The sequence below is a fragment of the Pristiophorus japonicus genome, chromosome 3, assembly GCF_044704955.1.
Source record: "Pristiophorus japonicus isolate sPriJap1 chromosome 3, sPriJap1.hap1, whole genome shotgun sequence".
Lineage (NCBI taxonomy): Eukaryota > Metazoa > Chordata > Chondrichthyes > Pristiophoridae > Pristiophorus > Pristiophorus japonicus.
In genome coordinates, this window is record NC_091979.1 from 316,520,523 (window position 1) to 316,532,099 (window position 11,577).

Below are 11,577 nucleotides of genomic sequence, written 5' to 3' on the forward strand. Positions count from 1 at the left end.
TTGGAGTAAGTTTTCACTGACGAAACTTTGAAAACAGGTGTAAGTGGCCGGACACGCCCCCTTTTGAAAAAAAAATTCTGTTCCAAAGTGAAACTGTTCTAACTGACTAGAACTGGAGCAAACTAAATACAGAGAATTTGAATTTCTAAGATACTCCGTTCTACACCAGTTGCTCCAAAAAATCAGGAGCAACTGAGGCCGAAACTTGGGCCCTATAAGAGAGGAGATTGGGGGATGGCAATGCATGAGCAAGGAGGGTCATCTGGAGCAAAGCAGCACACCAGCCCAAGAGTCATGTAACCTCTCACAAAAATATCAAGAAATCTGAAAATATGTACAATGAACGTTAGATAAAGCTCAAGTACTCACATTACTCGAGCTTTATCAACCGTTTATTGTACAGATGAAACGTTACAAGGCCACCCTCAAAGCCTCCCTGATAAAGTGCAACATCCCCACTGACACCTGGGAGTCCCTGGCCATATACCGCCCTAAGTGGAGGAAGTGCATTTGGGAGGGAGCTGAGCTCCTCGAGTATCGTCGCCGAGAGTATGCAGAAATCAAGCGCGGACAGCGGAAGGAGTGTGCGGCAAACCAGGCTCCCTGCCCACCCTTTCCCTCAACCACTGTCTGTCCCGCCTGTGACAGAGACTGTGGCTCTCGTATTGGACTGTTCAGCCACCTAAGAACTCATGCTAAGAGTGGAAGCAAGTCTTCCTCGATTCCGAGGGACTGCCTATGATGTAGATGATGACTCACATTTAAGACAATTCCCAGTTCAAAAATGTTTTCGCTTGTCTGGACTTTCCGAGTGGAGTCTCCAACACAAAGAGCTCAATTTTCCCCAAGCCTGTTTTCTGGCATTTTGCCAGAGTTACACCCGTTTTTCCAGGCCTGAAATGCGGCGGAAATAATTTGCCAAACGTTCCCCAATGTATAATTCGAATTTGGCGCCACACAGCGTGTCCAATCACCTCGGAGCCTGCTGTCTGCGCCGAAAAACGAAGCCACACCTTCTACGCATGCGTGGGAAAAAATAGTTACGTTTTTGGTGTCGTTCCAATGGACGCGCAGGCTCAGTACAGCACGGATTTAGCAATGGGCCATTTGTAAAGAGCCAGTTGTGTGTGTGAGAAGGAGTGCTGTGCGAGAGCATTGGAAAAATCACAGCTGCAGCAGTACAAGATGCAACGCGGTGCAAGGACCAAGAATTTCTTACAGGAAGAAGTGAAGGCACGAGTGACTGTGATTGAGAACTGATGGCAGGAGCTGGACACCATAAAACATAAAACATAAAAGTTCCAATAAAGAAATGAAGAAACGCTGGAACCAAGTTGCAGAAGATTACTGAGCAATGGTGACCACCACGAGATCTGGAGGCCGTGTAAAAAGAAATGGTAGGACCTTGGTCAAGTAGTTAGTGTAAGTAATATTTTCATTTATTCAATGCAATTGTAAATGTGACCAACTGTATATGTCCCACCCAGCAGAAAGACACCCTCTCTACAAAAGTCATTTTCATCTTTGCAGAGGAATGTGGCACATAATAAAAGGGAAAGAACTCGAACAGGAGGAGACCCAGCAAATCTGCACCCACTGACACCCTAAGAAGAGAGGGTCGCTGCTTTGATGGGTCCTGCCTGGAGAAAAGCAATCAGTACTGCACAATCTGGGCTCTCACTCGAGGGAGAGGGTAAGTCCTGCAAATTCATCATGGCCCTTCAAATCAGCCTGCTGCCTGGCCTGTGAGGTGTGAGCCTACTCATGCCACCCACCCTGCCCCCTCCTCTGCTGCTAACCATTTCACTGTTCTGTTATATTTTGCAGAACTTGAGGCCAACCCTGACGATGCAGAAGAAGATTCAGACGCGGACGAGCTTGAAGAGGAGAACATCTTCCAATCCAACCCTCCAAACCAAGAACATGGGGGTGAGGGGGAGGAAGAGGGGATGGAGCTGGATGAAGCTCCCACTGTTGTATTGACTTTGGAGAAGGTGCCGCTCATGGAGGTGACAGCCCCTTCCGTGACTAGTGGTTTGAGTGTTGGTGGGACATTCCATGGTTTCACACCTTCCCAGGCTGCGGGTCCCAGTGTTGGGGTGCAGCGAGGCACACCCAGGGCCCCACCTTCCCAGGCTGCGGGTCCCAGTGTTGGGGTGCAGCGAGGCACACCCAGGGCCCTACCTTCCCAGGCTGCGGGTCCCAGTGGTGGGGTGCAGCGAGGCACACCCAGGGCCCCACCTTCCCAGGCTGCGGGTCCCAGTGTTGGGGTGCAGCGAGGCACACCCAGGGCCCCACCTTCCCAGGCTGCGGGTCCCAGTGGTGGGGTGCAGCGAGACACACCCAGGGCCCCACCTTCTCAGGCTGCGGGTCCCAGTGTTGGGGTGCGAGCCACACCCGTGGGGAAGAAGGGAAGGAGAGCTCAACCGCGCTCTCCTGAGGTGCAAGATCTAACAGATGTGGTTCAGATGATGTCATTGAGTACGGAGAGCATTGACCTTACCCGATCACTCCTGGAGACCATCAGTGGGGTGAGTGATGAGGTCGTGGGACTGTCGGGAAAAGTAACAACATTCACGAGAAATGGGAATGATATCCGGGACCATCAGTGAGGGACTAGTGGCCATGAGGGAGGGAATGTCCGAAGTAGTGCAAACCACATTACTGGCCGTGAGGGAGGGAATGTTGCAGGCCGTTGAGACACTGTCAGGGTGTATGAGGGATGGCATGTTGCAGTTAGCTACTGTAATAAGGGACCTCGTGCCCATTGACAGATTCAACTGTCACTCCCACTCCAATCCCCACATCGGTCTCTGAAGAGCCCAAAGCCGGGCCCTCCAACTTTCCGCCTGACGCTGACGCCCTCCACCCTCAGGAGGTGCGCTGTGCCCAAGATGTGAGAAAGAATAAGCTTGGTATCAATCCCAGAAACACTGTGCCACCGCCTGCGGGCAGGGGTGGTGGAATGTCCAAGGCCAAGTGCAGCGGGCGGTCGGAGAATAAGGGGGATGAGGGATGGGTGCAGCCTTTCTTTGCTGCTGTTGTTGTTATTATTATTGTTACTGTTGGAACTGTTCTCAAATTAAAAGTTTTTTGTAAGTTATGTAAATTTACAAGTTTATAAGTGATCTTAAAGTTTTTAAGTGATCTTAAAGAGTCACATTAAAGTACAATCTGATACAAGAATAATTTTATTAAAATTAAGTTATTGTAAACTTTTCAATAAAATATATTTTACATTAAAACTGAACCATGTTCCATTAACACAACGCAACATTATGGAACAGCTCAAAACAGTCACTATGTCCATGTGGATTAGTTGCTGACTTAAATTTAACCTTTGAAAGAAGCTCAAAATGGCAGGAAAGCAGGCAGCACATGTTCGCAGTTGTATCTCTCCGGGTCTGTATGGATGGACCACACCCAAAGGTCTTGTGACTTCTCCTCTCTCCCCCTCCCCCGCCACCTTGAGTCGTGACTTCTCTATCTCCCTCCCCGGGCTCCAAGTCTTCTGATCGGCACCTCACTCTCACTCTCACTCCTCTCCTCTCCTCTCTTCTCTCCCCACCCCATGCCACCAGCCTTTACTACTTCTCTATCTCCCTCCCCGGGCTCCAAGTCTTCTGATCAGCACCTCACTCTCACTCCTCTCCTCTCCTCTCTTCTCTCCCCACCCCCCCCACCAGCCTTTACTACTTCTCTATCTCCCTCCCCGGGCTCCAAGCCTTCTGATCGGCACCTCACTCTCACTCCTCTCCTCTCCTCTCTCCCCACCCACCCCCCCACCAGCCTTTACTACTTCTCTATCTCCCTCCCCAGGCTCCAATTCTTCTGATCGGCACCTCACTCTCACTCCTCTCCTCTCCTCTCTCCCCACCCCACCAGCCTTTACTACTTCTCTATCTCTCCCCCTCCCCCCCCCATCCCACGGCTTGTTTTGTAGCCGAACCCCGAGCGACTGTGTCCGGGTATGAGGCCGATTCTGCTGACCAAACCTACGACCCTCCAGCCCCGCTTTAAGACGTTCACTGGTGGCGTGTGAGTGAGTAAAAAAATGAGAGAACTTCTGAAATCCAACAAATTTACACTTCTACGTTGACAGGTAAAAAAAAGTTGAACTTTATTATTGATTTTGACAGTGTTCATGACTCCCTCCAAAGTGTTTGATTTAGAAACAATGGCTTCTCTCAGCGCAGATTTGTAAATGTGCGCTGGTTTTCTTAACTCACCAGAAGGTTTCTCGGGAGTGGCCAGATACGCCGATCTAAGAGAAAAAAAATGTTGGCTGAAATGTGAACAATTGAAAAAACCGTCGCAGACATGAGGGGAAAATCGTAAGATTGGAAGTGTGAATGCTGGAGAAATTGGGCCGATTTGTAGATGCAAGTACACAGCCTGGTGGAGCCTGTCAAAGGAGGACGTGTATCTGATGAAGTGAACACATGGATGTTGAGCAGTGCATGTGTAAACTCGAGCACGTACATGGAATTTGACTGATGTATGCATGCGGGAACTTAACAATGCGAGGTTGGCATTGCTGTCGAGGTGAGCATGGTCATGAACTTTGACACGTCGGGCTCCTTCCAGGTTGGAGCAGGCGATAGTTCCAACATCTCGCAATTCGCCGGGCACTGTTACATAAGAGAGGTCACCGAGGCTCTGTATGTAAATAGAGCAGAATACATTTCATTATCTCTTGCTGACAAGCACCCAGCCCAATCAGTCCGCTCCACACAACCCCGACACCCCTTGCACTGCAACCTTCTACACTCCACCGCAAGCGGAGCCATTCGATCTCCTGGGAGAGGCAAAAACCAAATAAAAACCCAGGCCCATTGGGGAAAAAAACATGGGAAAATTCCTCACTGACCCATCCAGGCAATCAAAACTAGTCCAGGAGATCACCCTGGCCATATTTGATTCCCTGCATTACTTCCCATCGTATCTGCACCAGCTAACAAGAAGTTATCCAGTCTAATCCCACTTACCAGCTCTAGGTCCGGAACACTGCAGGTTACAGCACTTTAAGTGCCCATCCAAGCACCTTTTAAATCTGGTGAGGGTTTCTGCCTCTACCACCCTTCCAGGCAGACCCCAACAACCCTCTGCGTGAAGAAGCTTCCCCTCAAATCACCTCTAAACCTTCCACCAAACACTTTAAAATTATGCCCCCATATAATTGACCCCTCCACCAAAGGAAATAGGCCCTTGCTATCCACTATATCCAGGCCCCTCAAAATGTTATACACCTCAATGAGGTCTCCTCTCAGCCTTCTTGTTCCAAGGAGAACAAACACAGCCTATCCAATCCATCCTCATAACTAAGATTCTCCATTCCAGGCAGCTTCCTCATGAATCTCCTCTGCACCCTCTCCAGTGCAATCACGTCCTTCCTATAATATGGCGACCAGAACTGCATGCAGTATTCCAACTGTGGCCTAACCAGAGTATTATACAATTTAAGCATAACCTCCCTGCTCTTGTATTCTATGCCTCGACCATTAAAGGCAAGCATTCCGTATGCCTTCTTAACCACGTTATCCATCTGGTCTGCTACTTTCAGGGATCTGTGGACAAGCACTCCAAGGTCCCTTTGTTCATCTACACTTCTAAGTGGCCTACCGCTAAATGTGTATACCCTTTCCTTGTTAGCCCTCCCTAAATGCATTACCTCACACTTCTCCGAATTAAATTCCATTTGCCACCGTTCTGCCCACCTGACCAGTATATTGATATCCTCCTGCAGTCCATGTCTTTCCTCTTCATGATCAGCCACACAGCCAATTTTAGTATCATCTGCAAACTTCTTAATCATACTCCCTATATTGAAATCTAGATCTTTGATGCATGCCACAAAAAGCAAGGGACCCAGTACTGAGCCCTGCAGAACCCCGCTCGCTGGAAACATCCTTCCTGTCACAAAAACATCCATCAACCATTACCCTTTGCTTCCTGCCTCTAAGCCAATTTTGGATCCAATTTGCCACTTTGCCTTGGATCCCATGGGCTTTTACCTTCGTGACCAGTCTGCCATGTGGGACCTTATCAAAAGCTTTGCTAAAGTTATATACACTACATCGTATGTACTATCCTTGTCAACCCTTCTGGTTACCTGCTCGAAAATTCAATCAGGTTAGTCAAACATGATATTTAGCAAATTTGTGCTGACTGTCCCTGATGAATCCTTGCCTTTCTAAATGCAGACTTATCCTGTCCTTTTGGAATTTTTCCAATAATTTTCCCACCACTGAGGTTAGGTTGACAGGCCTGTAATTACTCTGGCTGTCCCTTTCTCCCTTCTTAAACACGGGTACCACATTAGCAGTCCTCCAGTCATAAATCCAAAGAGGGCTGGAAAATGATGGTCAAGGCCTCTGCTATTTAATCTTTTGCTTCGCTCAACAGCCTGGGATGCATTTCATCCGGACCTGGGGACTTATTCACTTTCAAAGCTGCTAAACCCCTTAATAACTCCTGTCTCACTATGTTTATTTCATCCAGAATTTCACACTCCTCCTCGATAGCAGTATCTGCATTGCCCCTTTCCTTTGTGAAAACAGACACAAAGTATTCATTAAGAACCCTCCCAACATCTTCCGCCTCCACACAATGATTACCCTCTTGGTTTCTAATAGGCCCTACTCTTTCTTAAGTTATCCTCTTACTCTTAATATATTTATAGAACATTTTTGGGGTTTCCTTAATTTTACTTGGCAAGAATTTTTCATGCTTTCTCTTTGCATTCCTAATATCCTTTTTAATTTTACCTCTGAACTTTCTATATTCCTCCAGAGATTCTACAGTACATAGCCATCCGTATGTGACTTACGCTTCCCTTTTTTCTTTATCCTCCGCTGTAAGTCCCTGGACATCGAGGGGGCTCTAGAATTGTTATTTATTTTTTTTATTTAAGGACACATGTCTGGCCTGAGCCCTCTGGATCTCCTCCTTAAATGCCTCCCACTGTTCCGACACTGATTTACCAAGCCAGGCCCTCAAATCTGCCACCAAGCTCATGGGCTGTAGTAATACCCGCCCTCCTGTATGGCTCAGAGACATGGACCATGTACAGTAGACAGCTCAAGTCACTGGAGAAATACCACCAATGATGTCTCCGCAAGATCCAACAAATCCTCTGGGAGGACAGATGCACCAACATCAGTGTCCTCGGCCAGGCCATCATCCCCAGCATTGAAGCACTGACCACACTCGATCAGCTCTGCTGGGCGGGCCACATTGTTCGCATGCCAGACACGAGACTCCCAAAGCAAGCGCTCTACTTGTAACTCCTTCTCAGCAAACGAGACAAAGGTGGGCAGAGGAAACGTTACAAGGACACCCTCAAAGCCTCCCTGATAAAGTGCAACATCCCCACTGACACCTGGGAGTCCTTGGCCAAAGACCGCCCTGAGTAGAGAAAGTGCATCCGGGATGGCGCTGAACACCTCGAGTCTCATCGCCGAGACCATGCAGAAATCAAGCGCAGGCAGCGGAAAGAGCGTGCAGCAAACCAGTCCCACCCACCCCTTCCCTCAACGACCATCTGTCCCACCTGTGACAGGGACTGTGGTTCTCATATTGGACTGTACAGCCACCTAAGGACTCATTTTAAGAATGGAAGCAAGTCTTCCTCGATTCCGAGGGAATGCCTATGATGATGATGAGCTGTTTCCAGTCCACTGTGGCCAAATCACTTCTCAACTTAGCAATTTAGGACTTTTATTCCTGGTCTCTCCTTGCCCTTATCCATAACTACCGGTACCTTGAATCTGACTGAATTATGGTCACTAGCTCTCCCACTGATACCCCTCCCACCTTCCCAGCTTTATTCCCCAAAACTAAATCCAGAACCGCCCTCTCTCGTGTTGGGCTTGTTACATACTGACTAAAAAGTTCTCGAATGCATTTTAAGAATTCCGCTCACTCTATATCCTTCACACTATATCTGTCCCAATCAATATTAGGAAAGTTGAAACCCCCTACTATTACTACCCTATGGTTTTTGGACTTCACAGAAATGTGCCTCCATATTTGCTCCTCTATCTCTCTTCCACTGTTTGGTGGCCTTTAATACATGCCCAGCAGTGTGATCACCCCTTTTTTATTTTTCAGTTCGACCCATATGGCCTCATTTGATGATCCCGCTAACATATCATCCCTCCTCACAGCTGTAATAGTTTCTTTAATCAATGCCGCAAACACCCCCTCCCTTTTTACCCCGCTCTCTGTCTTGCAACCAGGAATATTTAGCTGCTAAACCTGTCCCTCTTTCAGCTATGTAATGGCTATAATATCATACTCCCAAGTGTCGGCATGTGCTCTCAGCTTATCTGCCTTATTTGCTATACTCCTTGCATTGAAGTATATACCATTTAGTACAGGAAGACTTCCTTCATTACTACTTACTAACCCTTGTTTCCTCTGTCTTACAAATTCACTTTCTACATTCTTGCTTTCAAATTTCAGCTTTACTTCCTTCCCAATTGAATTTGTTCTCAGGCTACTGGGCAACAAGTCTATCTGGTGATGACGTGGCTCATGACTCCGGTACAAAACCCAACCACACGTGGGCAGCATAAATATAATGAAAGCCATGCTGCCACATGGAATCTGAAACAGCAGACCATTGGCATGCTTAAACAACGCTTCTGCTACCTGTACAGCTCTGGAGGGGCCTTGCAGTACTTGCCAGAGCACGTCTCAAATTTGTCGTGGTCTGCTGCATGCTCCACAACCTCGCAATCATGAGGGCACAGCCCTTACCCCCGCGTATATGGTGAAGAGCAGAGAAGGAGGATGAGGAAGAGGAAAAGGAGCAGGAAGAGGAGGAGGAAGAGGAAGGGAGGAGACAGCCAACACAGCCCCTTTCTGGTCGGGCTCTCTGTGATCGACTCATTCGACCCCAATTCCCCATTAGCAATAGTCCCACAGCTTACCTCTCTCTGACACTAACAATCACATCATCGTCTTGGCCATAATGTGATGATAAAAGCCACCACAAAACAAACATTCCTTAACAAAGGTTTTTAATCAAACCATCCAATGTTACATTCCAAAGCTAACTAATTACCCTTGTGCAGTCCCTTAGTGCCGATCTTCCGTGTGCCTTTGCCTGCCCACTGCTCCCACACAGTGCTAACCCAGTGGCTGCAGCATGGCTGGTGGAAGGCTGCTGACATTCAGTGGGGAGCCTGCAGATGGCCTTGCATGACAACCTCGAGGAACTGTGCACCTAGAAGGCCCAGCTTTGGACTGCCCCACCTCGGCATGGGCAGCAACAGTCCAAGCTGGCTGGCTGACAGGCTAAATCAATGGCACTGATGGAGTGGTCGGGGTGGGAGGATGAATGCTGTCCACCTGAGAGAGGACAGCAGGTTCATGCTCCATGGAGCCACATCCACTCCCCTGGGACGGCACCTTCAGCAATCCCAGTAATCTGTTGGAGGACAGATTTCTGGACTGCTGTGACACCCTGCGAGCCCCTTGGAACATTGGTAACCGCAGAGATGGCAGCAGTCTATGCTTTTGTGGCAACAGTCTATGCTTTTGTGGCAACAAGCTGACCTTGCATGACTTCAGTCTGAGCTTAACCATTGCAGCACTCAGACATTGGGTGCTGCTGCTTGTGCTGCAATGGAAGCTGAGACACCGGCCATCAGACGCTGCACCATGGTTAGGTCCACAAATGTGCGAATCGATTTGTCCACCACTCCCACGCTGCAAAGGATGGGCTCCCAGCTCTGCGCAAAGCCATGTGCAAGGTTGGTGCTAGACTCCTCCACACTTCCATGCTCCTTGACATTGCTGTGTCTTCCCCATTACTGCTTTCTGCCTCTTGCAGTTCCTGCTCCTCCACCACTGTTTGGCCAAGTTGGAGTTCTTGACTCTCTGAAATGAACAAGACCGAAGGGTTGGGTTGTGGTGAGGAGAGCGGGGAAAGCAAGAGGTGCATGCTCACACACCTGCAGCTTGTAAAGCAGAAGAGATTGTGGGTTGACGGGGGGGAAGTGGGATGTGAGAAGAGGCGTGAAGAGATCATCATCTTGCAGTGTTTTAGCCCGCCACTCAGCACGGGCTCAGCGATGGGCGTGTCAATGATCTCCAGCACCATCTCCTCCATTAGGGTAAGGTTATGCAGGCCCACCTGCCTCACTGCGTGTAGCCCCTGTGGCCTACAGTTATGAACCACCTTGTCCTGTAAGAGAAAGGGAATTGTGTCAGTGAATGTGGCAATTACCATCCCGAGTGTTTGTCTGTTCTTCAGGATGTGCTGAGACTCATCGTTTTACATCAGTAAATACCTCGAGATAATCGTGGTCCATAATATCTGCCTGAGACACTGTCAGAATATGTGAAGCAATATTATGACTGTATAGAATTGAAGTTTAATTTTTATCTGCAAAACCTGAGTGGAGATTAATTTAATTGTATTTGAAAGTTTACATGATATAATACTATAAACAAATCTGCCTTTGCCCTCATTTCTTCTGGCTACCACAACTGTGTACAAATAATCCAGCTCGATGCATATCAACTGCTTTGGAACAAATACTACTGTATTTCTGAAAACAAGCTCCTTGTTCAATAGTCTACACTTACATTTACCTCATAATGCTGTTTGTCAGGAAAATTCGACAAATTCCTTCTTCAACTTTTCCTGCAATGGTGAGTTGATCAAACACAGTACTCGGTGTGTTATCATTTCCAGCTTAATTATTTCCTGAATGTGAAACTCGAAACTGAAACTGGTAAACAAACCTCACCACCACTGCTTTGCTCTCCAGGGGTAGTGGTGCCAGAACATGAGCAGTGTATGATGTCACAGATCTCCATGGGCCCAATTACCACCATGGACCTGTTTACCAACGGAGAAAGAGCCAGCAAAACCCAAGCTGATTGGGTGATCTCAACTCTACCTTCTCACTATATCCCTCAATCAGTTCCACTGGAATCCATTGCCATCTCCATGATAAATTGATCTCAGTGCCTCTAATGCCTGGATCTAGAAATTCTAATCAGTCTGTTGAGTGAGGCAGCAATGGGGTGTGAACGGCTTGACCAGTGGCGTTATGTGTGGGTGCTGCCTGATGGGAAATTCGGTTATGTTTCATGCACAAGGACCGCCAGGTCCCTCTGTACTGCAGCCTTTTGTAATCTCTCTCCATATAAATAATAATTTGCTTTTTTATTTTTCATGCCATAGTGGAAAACCTCACACTTTACATAGAAACATAGAAACATAGAAAATAGGTGCAGGAGTAGGCCATTCGGCCCTTCTAGCCTGCACCGCCATTCAATGAGTTCATGGCTGAACATTCAACTTCAGTACCCCATTCCTGCTTTCTCGCCATACCCCTTGATCCCCCTAGTAGTAAGGACCTCATCTAACTCCTTTTTGAATATATTTAGTGAATTGGCCTCAACAACTTTCTGTGGTAGAGAATTCCACAGGTTCACCACTCTCTGGGTGAAGAAGTTCCTCTGCATCTCGGTCCTAAATGGCTTACCCCTTATCCTTAGACTGTGACCTCTGGTTCTGGACTTCCCCAACATTGGGAACATTCTTCCTGCATCTAA

General features: G+C 47.9%; 2 long non-coding RNA genes across 2 annotated transcripts; one reads left to right on the forward strand and one right to left on the reverse strand.

The window, feature by feature from the left end:
- Nucleotides 1–3,969: 3,969 nt before the first annotated feature.
- Nucleotides 3,970–5,911, forward strand: LOC139259576 (uncharacterized). The gene is made up of 3 exons (XR_011592599.1): nucleotides 3,970–4,102; nucleotides 4,233–4,545; nucleotides 5,837–5,911. It is a non-coding gene; the product is annotated as an uncharacterized lncRNA (long non-coding RNA).
- On the reverse strand, nucleotides 4,289–10,692 carry LOC139259575 (uncharacterized). Its single transcript, XR_011592598.1, has 3 exons — nucleotides 10,606–10,692; nucleotides 10,145–10,195; nucleotides 4,289–4,659 (listed from the first exon to the last, which is right to left on the reverse strand). It is a non-coding gene; the product is annotated as an uncharacterized lncRNA (long non-coding RNA).
- Nucleotides 10,693–11,577: the final 885 nt, after the last annotated feature.